Source organism: Littorina saxatilis, linkage group LG5 (assembly GCF_037325665.1).
Source record: "Littorina saxatilis isolate snail1 linkage group LG5, US_GU_Lsax_2.0, whole genome shotgun sequence".
NCBI lineage: Eukaryota > Metazoa > Mollusca > Gastropoda > Littorinimorpha > Littorinidae > Littorina > Littorina saxatilis.
The window spans coordinates 33,295,185-33,300,184 of record NC_090249.1 but is presented as its reverse complement, the minus strand read 5'-3'; the positions used below and the strand labels follow the sequence as shown (position 1 = coordinate 33,300,184).

General features: G+C 39.1%; 1 protein-coding gene across 1 annotated transcript in view; it reads right to left on the bottom strand.

Annotated features, from left to right (window-relative positions):
* Positions 1 to 5,000, bottom strand: part of LOC138966922 (dextranase-like) — a 14,423-nt gene that overhangs the window by 583 nt on the left and 8,840 nt on the right. The gene's annotated exons all lie outside the window — the stretch shown is intronic.

Below are 5,000 nucleotides of genomic sequence, written 5' to 3'. Positions count from 1 at the left end.
GATCCAGGGGGGGGGGGGGGGTTCCGGGATTTCCGGAAACCCCCCCCCCCCCCTAACTTAAAAACAAGTCGCGTAAGGCGAAATTACAACATTTAGTCAAGCTGTCGAACTAACAGAATGAAACTGAACTCACTGCATGTTTACAGCAAGAGAGTATACTCGTAGCATCGTCACTCCACCGTTCGGTGCACAGGCAGAGAAATTGACAAGAAGAGCGGGGTACGTAGTGGTTGCGCTGAGAAGGATAGCACGCTTTTCTTTATCTCTATTCTTTTTAACTTTCTGAGCGTGTTTTTAATCCAAACATATCACATCTATATGTTTTTGGAATCAGGAACCGACAAGGAATAAGATGAACATGTTTTTAAATCGATTTCGGAAATGTTATTTTAATAATAATTTTTATATTTTTAATTTTCAGAGCTTGTTTTTAATCCGAATATAACATATTTATATGTTTTTGGAATCAGAAAATGATGAAGAATAAAATAAACGTGAAATTGGATCCTTTTAAAAAAACCTTTTTTTTAACAATTTTCAGATATTTAATGACCAAAGTCATTAATTAATTTTTAAGCCACCAGGCTGAAATGCACTACCGAAGTCCGGCCTTCGTCGAAGATTGCTGGGCCAAAATTTCAATCAATTTGATTGAAAAATGAGGGTGTGACAGTGCCGCCTCAACTTTTACAAAAAGCCGGATATGACGTCATCAAAGGTATTTATCGAAAAAAAGAAAAAAACTTCCGGGGATATCATTCCCAGGAACTCTCATGTCAAATTTCATAAAGATCGGTCCAGTAGTTTGGTCTGAATCGCTCTACACACACACACAGACAGACAGACAGACAGACAGACAGACAGACAGACACACACACGCACACACACACACACACACACACACACACACACACATACACCACAACCCTCGTCTCGATTCCCCCCTCTACGTTAAAACATTTAGTCAAAACTTGACTAAATGTAAAAAACAAGTCGCGTAAGGCGAAATTACTACATTTAGTCAGGCTGTGGAACTCACAGAATGAAATTGAACGTAGTCCGCCGCTAGTGCAAAAGGCAGTGAAAGTGACGAGCCTGTTTGGCGCGGTAGCGGTTGCGCTGTGCTTCATAGCACGCTTTACTGTACCTCTCTTCGTTTTAACTTTCTGAGCGTGTTTTTAATCCAAACATATCATATCTATATGTTTTTGGAATCAGGAACCGACAAGGAATAAGATGAAAGTGTTTTTAAATTGATTTCGAAAATTTTATTTTGATCATAATTATTAATTTTTTTAGTTTTCAGAGCTTGTTTTTAATCCAAATATAACATATTTATATGTTTTTGGAATCAGAAAATAATAAAGAATAAGATAAACGTAAATTTGGATCGTTTTATAAAAACAACTTTTTGTTTACAATTTTCAGAGTTTTAATGACCAAAGTCATCAATTAATTTTTAAGCCACCAAGCTGAAATGCAATACCGAAGTCCGGCCTTTGTCGAAGATTGCTTGGCCAAAATTTCAATCAATTTGATTGAAAAATGAGGGTGTGACAGTGCCGCCTCAACTTTTACAAAAAGCCGGATATGACGTCATCAAAGACATTTATCAAAAAAAGAAAACAAGTCGCGTAAGGCGAAAATACAATATTTAGTCAAGTAGCTGCCATTTTTCAGCAAGACCGTATACTCGTAGCATCGTCAGTCCACCGCTCATGACAAAGGCAGTGAAATTGACAAGAAGAGCGGGGTAGTAGTTGCGCTAAGAAGGATAGCACGCTTTTCTGTACCTCTCTTTGTTTTAACTTTCTGAGCGTGTTTTTAATCCAAACATATCATATCTATATGTTTTTGGAATCAGGAACCGACAAGGAATAAGATGAAAGTGTTTTTAAATTGATTTGGACAATTTCATTTTGATAATAATTTTTATATATTTAATTTTCAGAGCTTGTTTTTAATCCGAATATAACATATTTATATGTTTTTGGAATCAGCAAATGATGGAGAATAAGATAAACATAAATTTGGATCGTTTTATAAATTATTTTTTGTTTTTACAATTTTCAGATTTTTAATGACCAAAGTCATTAATTAATTTTTAAGCCACCAAGCTGAAATGCAATACCGAACCCCGGGCTTCGTCGAAGATTACTTGACCAAAATTTCAACCAATTTGGTTGAAAAATGAGGGCGTGACAGTGCCGCCTCAACTTTCACGAAAAGCCGGATATGACGTCATCAAAGACATTTATCAAAAAAATGAAAAAAACGTATGGGGATTTTATACCCAGGAACTCTCATGTCAAATTTCATAAAGATCGGTCCAGTAGTTTAGTCTGAATCGCTCTACACACACACACACACGCACACACGCACACACGCACACACGCACACACACACGCACACACGCACATACACCACGACCCTCGTTTCGATTCCCCCTCGATGTTAAAATATTTAGTCAAAACTTGACTAAATATAAAAACGTCCGGGGATATCATTCCCAGGAACTCTCATGTCAAATTTCATAAAGATCGGTCCAGTAGTTTAGTCTGAATCGCTCTACACACACACACACACACACACACACACACACACACACACACACACACACACACACACACACACACACACACACACACACACACACACACACACACATACACCACGACCCTCGTCTCGATTCTCCCTCTATGTTAAAACATTTAGTCAAAACTTGACAATCCCTTTATAAAATAGTATTCTGCCCAAATAACCCTTGCCTGCCCACTCCCGTACTGCCCCCGGTATTACTACGTATGTTCAGACGCCTGCGTACTGGTGGCACGATTTATAAGATTTTTAAACCACATTGCTCCTGTGGACAACTTATCGGTTTAGAGCACGTCTTTGACCAGTGTCCGGAAAATATACCTTATTTCCACAATCTATATAAACATATGTCAACTCACAAATTGACACCCGAACAATATTTAACTAAACATAGCGAGCTCGGCTGGTCACATACTATACTGCTATGTAGGCTCGTATACCACTCCCCTGTGAGTGTGTGGGTCTGAGCCTACATACTCTTAAACCATACCTGTACGTCTCCCACCATAATGATACCGCAAGGCCTCCTAACACCCTCCCACCCCATTCCCCTTATTCCCCACTACCCCCTACCGGCCCTTTTCTTGGTGCTTAGTAGAGGCCCTTACTGCGGTACAGACAGCTCTGTCGGAGCATGAGAAACCCGTACGGCAGCCCCTTGCTGCCAAGGGCTTAGTGATCCGACATTTCAACACCCATTAGTGTGCCACACCAATAGTGTGCACACAGACCTATGTCAGTTGACATTACCAGGTCTCCTACCACCTGTTTCCCTTTGCTCCCTCCCCCCATTTTTTTTTCCAGGTGGCTAGTAGAGGCCCAACCCACGACTAAGACTCCCCCCTCTCCTCAACACACATATACAATTACTGAGTAAATCCTGATTAACAATTCTATAAGAGGCTGTCGGCGCTCGGGAAACAGGGAGCGAAGGGCAGTGCCCCACCTAGTGACCGAGTGCCGCAGCCCATACCTCCCTACCGCCCTGATATGGCCCTTCGTGGTCGGCTGGGCGCTAAGCAAACAGACAAACAAACAAACAAACCTTCCTCATAACCCAAATGAGGCTGCCGGCGCTTGGGAAACAGGGAGCGAAGGGCAGTGCCCCACCTAGTGACCGAGTGCCGCAGCCCATACTTCCCCCATAACCCAAATGGAACTCAGTTCCTGCTACCAGACTGTAAAATCAACTATAACTATGAGACACTATAAATAAGAGGTCTTTCCTTTTTAAACAATCTTTTAAGTAATACTAATGCATCCTTTTTAATGAACACTGCTAATGTACTGTTAGCTCAAATGCGACTATTGCAGTGGCAGGAGGGCTGGCGGACATAGCAGACCTAAACTATACCAACTCTTATGGATAGGTGCAGTATGGCACAGGATACATGCGGGCGAGTATGAATGCGTGTGTCTGACCTTAACATGGTAGCTTTTTTTCTATCTTTTCATTTTTTACATCACTCTTCATTCTTAAATTTTTTAACAAGGTGGTCCTGAGATTTTAACATCTTATCTTTCCTTTTTAAATAGTATATGAATTAAAGATTATACTCTTAACGGTCCCCCCTAAGTAAGACTACGCATACGACCAAAATCTATCCTTCTACAAGGATTCTAGCATATACGTGTTACTATACCCCCACCCCCATCCTTATGGAGAGTGGGTCCCAGCATCGGGGGGCTTGCCTGCTCGGCCTCACCCTACTCCTTTCCTCCTTTTTTTTTTTTAATTTTTTTATTTTTTATTTTTTTATTTTTATTTTTTTTATTTTTATTTTTTTTTTTTTATTTTTTTTTTTTTTTTATTTTTTTTTTTTATATAATATCATATCAACCCAGTCCTGTCCTTAAGAGGCTGACAAACAATGCCTATAGGACACAAATTTCCCAAAAAAAAACAAAAAAACATGACTAAATGTAAAAAGAAAACAAGTCGCGTAACTGAGGCGAAATTACTACATTTAGTCAAGCTGTGGAACTCACAGAATGAAATTGAACGTAGTCCGCCGCTAGTGCAAAAGGCAGTGAAAGTGACGAGCCTGTTTGGCGCGGTAGCGGTTGCGCTGTGCTTCATAGCACGCTTTACTGTACCTCTCTTCGTTTTAACTTTCTGAGCGTGTTTTTAATCCAAACATATCATATCTTTATGTTTTTGGAATCAGGAACCGACAAGGAATAAGATGAAAGTGTTTTTAAATTGATTTCGAAAATTTAATTTTGATCATAATTATTAATTTTTTTAGTTTTCAGAGCTTGTTTTTAATCCAAATATAACATCTTTATATGTTTTTGGAATCAGAAAATGATGAAAAATAAGATAAACGTAAATTTGGATCGTTTTATAAAAAAATGATTTTTTTTTTTACAATTTTCAGATTTTTAATGACCAAAGTCAT